Source organism: Prionailurus bengalensis, chromosome X, assembly GCF_016509475.1.
Source record: "Prionailurus bengalensis isolate Pbe53 chromosome X, Fcat_Pben_1.1_paternal_pri, whole genome shotgun sequence".
NCBI lineage: Eukaryota > Metazoa > Chordata > Mammalia > Carnivora > Felidae > Prionailurus > Prionailurus bengalensis.
Window position 1 is genome coordinate 104,895,319 of NC_057361.1, and position 11,817 is coordinate 104,907,135.

Sequence of the window (11,817 nt, forward strand, 5' to 3'; positions counted from 1 at the left end):
TGGGCTAAATGGGTGAGGGGCATTAAGGAATCTACTCCTGAAATCATTGTTTCACTATATGCTAACTAATTTGGATGTAAATTAAAAAAATAAAATTTAAAAAAATTTTTAAAAAGACATAATAATTTGAAGAGCCAAAGAAGAAGGTAGAAAGGGATTTAAACCATGATACTCGTGCCCATTCTCTTGCAGGCCAGTCACAGGTATATTTACTAGCTTTATTTCTTTGACATGTTTCACAGTGCTAATAATGTATATCATAATGCCCAGCTACGTGACTGGTCTGTACAGATTATAAGAAGATGTCCATTTTAATTTAAATATTTGTAATTTACATAATTTACATAAAGACATATCCTCCAGTTGGTTTATAAGCCCTTAACAATTAGTTTGAGAAAGATTTTATTGTGGCCCGAGTTATTATTGGTAAAAAAAAAAAAAGGAACATCTTAGGAATCAATACTCAGACAGGAATGGGGACCCTCAGAAGTTTCATAAGACATCAGTGCTGATGTCTTTGCTTCTGTTTCATAGCTTCACTTCACTTCTAGTTCAGAGCTTAAGTGCTGTTTAAATCTTATTATTTTCAGGGTAAGTATACACAGCATTTAAAAAAATCATTTAATGCATCCAGGTAGACTTTCAAGATGCTTATTTAATATTAAGGTTAAAAGGAAATTCTGCATCTACTCCAACTCTTTTCTTTGTACAAATAAAGACGGTAAGGTTCAGAGGTGCTACAACTTGCCCAACTTCTCACAATTAGTGGTATAATTGGAAATGTAATTCTGCTTTCTTGTATGCCACTTAAACCTCTTTCAATCAGATCCCTTAAATCTCTCCTTATTCCACTGCAAATGTAGGTGTGAATAAAATATACAATTTTAATATTAGAGTAATGACAGTTGCATAAAAATTGGTACCTATATAAAATAAATTTTATCTTATGTTTGTTCAATAATATGAACTCTCAATGCTTTTCACTAGTAAAAATAACATTATTATCATTGCAAATTACATTATTATGTTTTCTAAATCTGTATTACTCTCAGGTTTACATCTTTAATGTCAAAGGCTCAGAGCTTCGTTTAATCTACTTGTGATTATCAGAATATGTCAATAGGAGTTATTTCTCAATAATTACATGAATAAAAACATTGTGGGTATATATGACTTATAAGATTAACATTTAAGACTATTACTTTTTAAAATGACATGATCAACTCCATAAATGAAGACCCCCACCTTCAGATTAAACACTTTTATGTTTTCTTAGAGCGGTCACACTTGTTATGCTATAAATAAAAAATAATTTAGCTTACCTTGCATCACATGAAAGCATTTTATGTGGTAGAACACAATATAGTGTAAAGAACAAAACAAATCGACTTTTGTATTTTGCTTTTTTTCAGAAACTACAAAACAGAGAAATCAGAGTTTCAGAGGTTTAACATGAGATATAATGTCTAGATAATACTACAAATGTTCCCAGAGTTCTTGTTCTTATTCTTCTTTTTATATGTTTTCTCACTGTAATTCCAAGAGTTTTATAACCAATCTCACTGCCTCTAATTTCTCTTCTTATGATTCTGAATTAATCTATCAGATCAATCTGTCTAAAGCCATTTTCAGGATAAGACTTTTAATTGTTTCTAGATACCTAAATTTATTTTTTTTTAATTTTTTTTTCAACATTTATTTATTTTTGGGACAGAGAGAGACAGAGCATGAATGGGGCAGGGGCAGAGAGAGAGGGAGACACAGAATCTGAAACAGGCTCCAGGCTCCGAGCCATCAGCCCAGAGCCTGACGCGGGGCTCGAACTCCTGGACCGCGAGATCGTGACCTGGCTGAAGTCGGACGCTTAACCGACTGCGCCACCCAGGCGCCTCGATACCTAAATTTAAATGCCTCCACAATCTGTCCATATCTATCCTCCCCCAGCTTTTCTCTTGCTTGAGCATCATAAAACCCTGAGCATTTCTAGCACTGTCCAGGGGAGGGTGCCCTTATCCACAAATAAGAAGTGTTTGCTTTCTGGCTAGCCCTGAAGTGATTGTGGGGACCTCAGGGTCTCTCAGGTAGCTAACAGGAAACATTAAGAGCATTTGAAGAACTGGAGAGTGTTATGCTAAGTGAAATAAGTCATACAGAGAAAGACAGATACCATATGTTTTCACTCTTATGTGGATCCTGAGAAACTTAACAGAAGACCATGGATGAGGGGAAGGAAAAAAAAAAAAAAAAGAGGTTAGAGAGGGAGGGAGCCAAAACATAAGAGACTCTTAAAAACTGAGAACAAACTGAGGCTTGATGGGGGGGTGGGGAGGAGGGGAGGGTGGGTGATGGGTATTGAGGAGGGCACCTGTTGGGATGAGCACTAGGTGTTGTACGGAAACCAATTTGACAATAAATTTCATATTTTAAAAAAAAGAGCATTTGAAGAATACCTCTAGATCGTAATATTTTTAAGACAAATATAAGATGGTGAGTGACAGCACTATGAATCTTCAGTTAGTAAACACCCATAATACTCAACTTTGAACCCCAACAATCTCTCCTCTCTCTTCCTCCTTGCATATACTACTCTTTCCCTCAAGTACGTCTCTTCTTTATCTTCCTGAATAATTCTGAGTATATGGCTTAAGCTCTCTGTACCCCAGTTTCCTCATCTGTAAAAGGAGAATGAAAATAACACCTAATCTATAGAGTTAATGTAAGTATTGAACATAAATCATGGAACAATGTCTGACATATAGTAAGTTTTCAGTAAGTGTTAACTATTATTCATTTTGTCATCATCATTGCTAACATCATTATCATTATTTCCCAGGAACTCCTAAGCATGATATAAAATGGAAGAACAAAGGGGCACCTGGGTGGCTCAGTCCATTAGGTTTCTGATTCTTGATTTGGGCTCAGGTCATCATCTCATGGTTTGTGAGATAAAGCCCCACATCAGGCTTTGCACTGAGAGTGGGAAGCTTGCTTGGGAGTCTCTCTCTATTTCTCTCTCTGCTCCTCCCCTGCTTATGCTCTCTCTCTCTCTCTCTCAAAAATAAATAAATAAACATTTTTCACAAATGGAAAATACACTTTATATTTTTCCTACCCATTACATTTAATATATTGAATTCATATATATTGAATTCATAATTCATAATTGAGAAAATAACCAAAAAAACTTAAATTACTCTGTATGAATATTTGTTTTTTCCCTTGCAATCAAGAGCCTTAAATGGGAAGATGGGAATGGAGATCTCTACTTCCTGCTAAGGTGACCTTTTTAGAAAAAAAGAGGGAGGGAAATGGGAGAAAGTAGAGGGGAATAACATTTTCGCAACATAGCAACCAAGAGGCATTTCATTCAGAGTTTCAACTATCTAGGGTTTGTGAAAGCAGAAATATTTTCTCCAATTTTCATATAGAGCTATGGTGCATTTATTGTTAGAATGGTGCCTTTTGAATATCATCCAAATTCTACATAATATGTCAAGTGCCTATTTTCTGTCAGACACTATGTAAAACAGGATCGCAAAAGCTTACGCAATAAATACATACAGTTGGATGGAGTCTTAAGAAGAAGAGCACCAACAACAACAAAAAATAAAAGCTCTTCATATATCGAATGCCTTACTTTGGGTAAGTTGTATTTTTATTTAAGCAATTGTTCAAATCCTTACCATTTTTTTTTTGCTATACCTATGTGCATTTATTATACAATCTTTCTGTCTCTCCAGATAGATTATAAGGTCTTTGATGGTAGGGATTATGCCTGCTATAAATGTTCTGTAACTTTTTAGTCACTTTCCTTTCTATGGATTTGAAATGTTCTAGAATTCACTGAAAATAAGAGTTTAATATTTAGTTGCAGATGTACCTCAAAACATCTAGCATAAAGATGAACAGAGTGTTTTTTTCTGAGTACTTGTGTTCTATTTCCTCAAGTGACTATGATGCACCTTCTGGAAGCTACTTTTCAACTGGAATTAACAACAACGCCTTTCAACCTGTAGTTAGTTGTTACCTATCAGTGAATCCATGTTTTCTACTTCAGTGTCCCCCTTGTTTTCTACCCCGAACTAAGATGAAAAGCAGTATAAACAGCTTACTCTCCCTTCATTGTTTTTTCATTACATGTGTTACATAGAGATTTGTGCTTTGTTTCATGTTTAATGAGGCTGTTTGCAAAATCATCATGGTTTTATGTCCTCTATTGCAGATTATAAACCTGTGATTAGAATATTTCAATTTCCTACTAAAGGAAACCTCAATATTCCAGGTTTTCTGTTATACACCTCACTTAGCTGGCAATAACAGAAGTGGGCTTGGAAGTTGGGAACAATGTTTTTACCCCTACAAATCATAATTTCAGAGCTGGAGAGGAAACAGAACTCAGAGGTCTGTATTGTAAAGCCAATGGTAATAATTGCAATGCACCTTAGTCAGAAAGAAAATATCTTCGCCTTTAGGAGAGGAAAGTGCTTTTCACCTAGTTTTAACTTAATGACTTCCTGTTATAGCTATTGAATTTTAAATGACAAATTTTGCCATTCAGTTTTCACACTAGATAAAAGAATTTGGCACTTAGCATATCTGTAACTCAAACAAATTTTAGTGATAAATATTTGATATTTCACATAACCTACTTAATGAGTTCATGGATGTTCCAAATAAACTGTGCCATTTTTTTTCATTTGTTTATGGGTTTTATTACTAGTTGGAAACTCTGAACACCTCTCCCCTTCTTCCTTTTCTCTCCTGTCCTTTCCCCTCACTCTGGAAGCCTTTTAGTGAAGGTGCACATCTGCTGCCATAAACACACAAATTATCACATCAATGTTTCTGATGAAAAAAAGTGCAATAAGAGAATGTTTTGAAAGCAAGCCAGTTTGTCAGTAAATTATAAGCTTCATTACCATAAAACTCTAACAAATAGAACCCACATCTCATTAACGGAAAGCACAATATGACTGCAGCAATATTCATCTCCCCAAAGAGTGCTTATCCATAGGAAAAAAGATAAAAGTTTTGCTTAGAGCTGCCACTAATGACAGCATTAACTTTATTTATTAAAGAATGTCTAAGCATTTTGCAAATGTACATTTTTCCCCCTCTCCTATCTTTTTTTCTGATTAAACATAGTGACCGGTTATACAGTACAAGAATTATATGATGGCTAACTTCATTCTACTTTAACACCATTCTAATTATGCTGTACTAAGGATGGAGACCATTTTTCCCAGGCACTGTTTCTAACTGTCTATGGCTGGCAAAATTCTTCTACATTACACTTAAGGCCAAAATTCCATATGCCATTTAGTTCTCTGATGAGTTGAGCTCTGTAAAGGGAAAGGAGAAGGAATTCACTTCAATACTTTTTGTGAAGGAGAAATTTATTTTGAAACCTGGAGTGTTTTATCATTTGGCAAGTGATTGGGTCTCCCCAAACCAACTTCTAATTAAGTTATTTTGTTGTGAGTTGGTAAAAACAATTCTTTAATAACTATGCTATTGTGTGTGTGGTTCTGTATAAGAATATTTTTTAAATTCTAAGAAAACAAAACAATTTGTAGTAAAGTTTTTGCTAAAGACTACCAGTTTGAGAAAGAAGACCTAATCCAAATTAGATAGTTTGAACTGCTAAAGAGTGCCACTTTCAGAAAGGAGAACTAATCCCAAATTAACTAAGCAATTAGGCTGACAGAAGGGAACACAGAGTAATGAGGAGTAAAGGCATCGCCTGTGTAAGAGGAGTAAGAATGGTTGTTTAGTCAACTATTTAATTAGAGACCAAATTTGTGAAAATACTGGGTAAGAGTTTAAATGACATAATGTCTTGGACTTGCTTAAAAATACTCTAGGAAAAAAAGTAGGGGGACAAACAGATGAAACAATATTGGAATAAAATATTGGTAATCGTTGAGCCTGGGTGATGAGTACATGGGAGTTCTCTATACTATTCTCTTTACCTATGTGAATGCTTGAATTTTTCATAATTTAAATTTTAAACAGGGAAAAGTATTTTAAAGCACATTGGGTAAGCAGATGTGACTTCCCTTTTTATTTGTTTCCTATTATGCAAGGAAACCAAGAAAGGCTGAGAGAGAGACAGTATTGTGGAGAGAAAATCCTGTTGTGTTCCAATATCAGAGGAGGAGTTGAATCCTGAATATGCCAGCTATTAGCTTTATGGTTTTTGCAAATCTCTGAGCTTACTTCTTCATTTATAAAGTGGGGATGATTATTCATGAAACACATGGTTGTTATGAGGATTAACTAGAATAAGATATGGGCAAGTGGGATGAGCACATAAGTGTTACATAAATGCTCTCTTCTTTTACCTAGAAGTAAGATTGCTAAGTAAGTAAGAAGTAAGACAGCAATGTTAAAAATAAAGGAAAATAAAAAACACAGTTTAATTAAAATTTCAGACAAAAGAATAATTTGTAATGTAAGTATGTCCCTTTCAAGTTTAGGGCAGAAGGAGACCAATTTACCTGAAAATCAAATATAACTGAGAGTCCTATATTTGAATGGGTAACCACATCTGAATGGTATACTTTAATAAGTTAAATAGTCTTACAAATTCTTGCCATAACAACCATTATGCACTTCCAGATAAGAATGTTAGCTATAGTATTAGGGTTACCACCTAATTGAAGATTTGGCATTAAAAAAACAGGAAGAGACTAATAGGGACATTTTCAGCAGAGTGATAACAATCCAAAAATATAAACAATTCCGAATCTCCAAGGGCTAAAATATTGCTTGAGATTATCCATGAATAAAGGGCAGGAGAAAAAGAAAGGAGCACTTAGAAACCTGGGTTCTCAAAGAGGTTACAACACAAGAAGTTTCTGACTTTAGGGAAAAGAAGAACAATATATTTATTTGTTTGTTTGCTTGTTTTTATTAAAGCTATGTTTTTTTAAGAGGGGGTGGGGACAGAGTGAGAAGGAGAGAGAGAATCCCAAGCAGGCTTCATGCTCATTGCAGAGCCTGATGTGGGACTCAATCTCATGACTGTGAGATCATGACCTGAGCTGGGATCATGACTTGAGCCGAAATCAAGAGTCGGAGGCTTAACCAGCTAAGACACCCAGGTACCCCTCAAGTGATGTTTTTGATTAACAGTGTGACTTGGAAATTTTGTTAAATATGTGTGTTTGTGAGATAGATGTGTTTATTTTTTTGTAAGTTTATTTATTTACTTTTGAGACAGAGAGAGTGGGAGAGGAGAAGAGAGAAGAGGGACACGGAATCCCAAGCAAGCTCCAAGCTGTTAGCACTGAGCCCATCATTGAACTCATGAACCATGAGATCATGACCTAAGCTGAAACCAAGAGTCCAATGCTTAACTGACCCAACCACCAAGTGCTGTTCAATGTATTTAATTTAAATTTGTTTTCTCTGTGTCTCTGTATCTGTTTAGCTGTCTCTCTCACACACATGGTTTTAACTTCTCTGTTCCTTCTACTGTTCAATTGTTCATCATTTCTTTAATATGTTACTTGATTTTCATATTGATTTTACTAAGAATCCATCTCTTAATGTTCTTCACATTCTTTTTGAATTTTAACAATTATTTTTTTTAAAGCTCAGCGTTAGAACTATAAAATGGTGTGACTGAAATCCTCAGTAAGCAAAGTCCAAAAAAAGACTTGGATTCAAGGTTTTTCTACCAAATAAAGGAGTATCATCTCAAGTGAAACTAATACAAATGTTTCTCCACTCTGTGGGTAGTATGACTATTTCTCATGGGAGCATAATTAAATAATTCAATCCTATCGATTGAATCAAATCAAATCCATACATGTATTCACTTTAAGTTAGAATTTTAAAAAAGCAAACCAACTAACCAACAGCTGTCTTCAAAAGAAAAAATTCACTTGAAGTTCTATGCACATTTATGAGCTACTGTAGAAGTCAAATGCACACAATTATGAGCTCATACACAAATTTAAAATGCCCATTTACACACAAAATGTCCATTCACTCAGTGAATCTCTATTATCAAATACTGCTGTGTCTTTTTAGCTTGCTCATACCCAGGCATAAATTTACTATTGCTCTTTACTTGTTTCATGTGATATTTAGATGTTTTTTCCTGCATGTTGCCTTTATACTACCCATATATGTTTTGTTCCCCTTGAGGGAACATACATTCTCCTTCTTTTACAACACTTCAGAAACACCTGGTGCAATGTTTTACAAAAAATGCACAGAATGACCAAAACTGATTTACAAATAATAAATAATGTTATATTATTTCTCTTAAGTAGTCAAATAACATCCAGCCCATAAATGTCAATTCTTTAAACCAGACCCAGACTAAAAGTAAGGCAAATGAGGTATATAGGGTGTAGTAGAGTCAAGGAGACACTCATTCTCAGTGAAGGTATGGCACTGTTGTGACTCTGAGAGCTAAAACCTTCTCAAATTTTGCACCCAAGCTGTCTCACTTGCCTCCCCCTATTTCAGGCTCTGCCTTTAAAAGTGTCAGCACGCCTATAATAGCACTTGTATGTTTAAAGTTCCACTTTTGAAAAAAGGGAACAAAAATATTTCTTATGAAAACTTTAAGTAGAGTGCATCAAAGAACTTTGTCTGAATAAGGCACAGTTTTTCTACAGCAGGTATCACAGTCATTCCTGAACATCTGCTCACCTTTGCCATCTGCTTTCAGCTTCTTGACATAGGACTATTTCCTGATTGCCACCTGCTTATGCAGCTCATGCTTTAAGCCTTGTCATCCTTTACCAATTCTTGCTACTCCTCAGGGACCGAGAGTAAGACAGAAGAGATTCTTTGTATTCTTAAGACATTACATTCAAATATCTTTGGCTTTTTTTTCCTTTTCTCAAATTCTTCTCTTCCTAGTCAAGATGTTTCACATCCCACAATAAAATTTTAACATTTATTCAAAAGTGTTAAAGATAATAATGCAATTATAATTAACATGATGACATTAAACCCTCAATATTACTTGACAAAATTACTGACCCACATGTGCTTAGGAAAATGTTGGATTTGCTTATGTAGTAAAAGGTTACAACATACTTCCTTCTCAATGTTCTTTTTATGCAGTAGAGAAGAGTCAGTAAAACAATATGAAACTAATGTTTGCAAGCTAAGACTGAAGCTGTGATCTTGATATTATTACCATAATGGGAAAAATGCAAGCTATGGTGATAACATACTATAATGCTTTAATGTCATAAAATAATAATATTTATCTGTGATGATTTTTAAAATTTTTTAATGTTTATTTATTTTGAGAGAGACAGAGCACGAGTGGGGCAGGGGCAGAGAGAGAGGGAGACACAGAATCTGAAACAGGCTTCAGGCTCCGAGCTGTCAGCACAGAGCCTGACATGGGGCTCGAACCCACTGACTGAACCCACTGACTGAGATCATAACCTGACCCTAAGTCAGACACTTAACCGACTGAGCCACCCAGACACCACTGTGATGATTTTTAAAAATAGTTTGAAGCAGCCCAAAACATATGCATACTTCTTGTGTGAGAAGAACACAGAGGTAAAGCAACATTTTTATCACATCATATCAAAAGCACATACTGTTAACATGACTCATCTCTCTTGATGTTAACCTTGATCTATAGGCTGTGGTAGTGTTGTTCAGGCTTCTCCACTATAGAGGTATTCTTTCTCCCCCTTTCCAGACTATACTCCTTAGCAGGAAGTCACTATGCTCAAATTAACACACAACTTAATGAATGGGGAATTATGATCCTCCTCAATGAGAATGGAGTAACTATATAAAATATTTGGAATTCTTATGCAAGAAAGGTTTGCCCTTAGTCCCCCTTTTATTTATTCATTCAATTTTTTCTTTATGTCATCATGAACTCAAGGATATTTAATTTACACTTGGCTTATAATCCAATATTACTTAAATGAATTTGTTCAAATTGTTCCAACTTTCTTCATTGGGAACACTTTCAATGGAATACTATGTTCTTTTGACATACACCCTTCATTGCGTTTTTTTCTTTATACTTTCTTTTTATTTTTGTACTTCCTTTCATTCTGGCAGTATAAGATGCTCGTTTCATCTTATACATTTCCCATCCCAGTCTCCTCTCAACTGTATCTCCAGGGATACCTGGTTCCCTTACTGGAGAATGATATTACAAAACAAGATCTAGGGGCACCTGGGTGGCTCAGTTAAGGGTCTGCCTTCGGCCTAGGTCATCTCATGGCTCATGAATTTGAGCCCCGTGTCAGACTCTGTGAGGACAGCTCAGAACCTGGCGCCTGCCTCAGATTCTGTCTCCTCTCTCTGCCCCTCCCCTACTCGTGCTCTGTCTCTGTCTCTCAAAAATGGATAAACGTAAATTTTTTTTAAAAAAATACAAGATCTAGGTACTACATGTGCTCATTGCTACTGGGTGTTGTTGCTTCTTGGCCCCCTCAGCTGATAAAGCAAGGAATGTATGTGTGTATAACAAACAATGTATATACAACTATTTAAAATATTTCTATATGCAGTCATCTTTATATTAAGCTAGATTAACATGAGTTCATACTGATGTCTCCTACTCTAATCCTTTACCACATGCATCATTCTAGCCTCCTTCCCGTGTTTAACTGTCAACTCCCTCTCTGATAGCGCCATTTGCCATCTATTTACTTAATTGTTTAATTCCTGTGTATGTGTATAAAAATATAAGAATTGTTAACCCATACAACCATGGTAAAGTAATTCATCAACTAGAGCTTAGTGTTCTGTACAGCTCCTTTTTACCTTTAGTCTTACAGACTCTACTCATTTCCAAAAAGTTACTTAGGTCTGAAAGTTATTCCTCCACCTCTTTCAGTGAGGTTGTTTTATATATTTGTAATATACTTAGCTGGTTTTGTCACATCCTCACAAAGGATGTGTTTTAACTTGTATAAATTAAGATTACTTCCTTGTGCTCTGAAGTTTAATGGGTTTTGACAAAGAGATAGTGTTATGTACTCACACTTAAAAGTATCATACCAATAGTTCCTCTGTTCCCAACAATTCCCTGTACTTCACCTGTTCAACCCTCCAAATTTCCTGCAATCCTCTGGTAACCACTGATTTTTATTATCTTTATAGTTTTGCCTTTTACAGTATGTCATGTAATAGGAATCATACAGTATGTAGCCTTCTCAGACTGGTTTATTTAACTTAGAAATATGCATTTAGAGCTCATTCATGTCTTTTTATGGTTTAATAGCTCATTTCTTCTTATTGCTGAATAATATTCCAACGTCTGGTTGTACCATAGTTTGTTTATCCACTTACTTATTGAAACACATCTTGGTTACTTCTAGTTTTGGTGATTATGAATAAAGCTCTGTAAACATTAACTTGTAGGTTTTTGGGTGGACATAAGTTTTCAGGTCAGTTTGGTAAATAACTAGGAATATGACTGCTGATTCATATGTTGAGACTATGTTCAGCTTTGCAAGAAACCTAAACTATATCCAAAGTTACTGTACCACTTTGTATTCCCACCTAGCAATGAATTGAGTTTCTGTTTTACGTCCTTGCTGGCATTTGGTGTTGTCAGATTTGGGGAGATTTTTTGTTGTTGTTTCTTAAAACTTTTATCCATTTTAATAGGCATATAGTAATGCACATTGTTGTTATAATTTGAAATTATCTAATGAAAAACGATGTTGAGCATCTGTTCCTATGTTTATTTGTCATCTGTATATCTTTTTTGGTGAGGTGTCTGTTCAAATCTTTTTTTGGAGATTTAAAATAGTTTTTTAATTGAGTTGCTTGTTTACTCATGTTTGAGTTTTAACTGTTCTT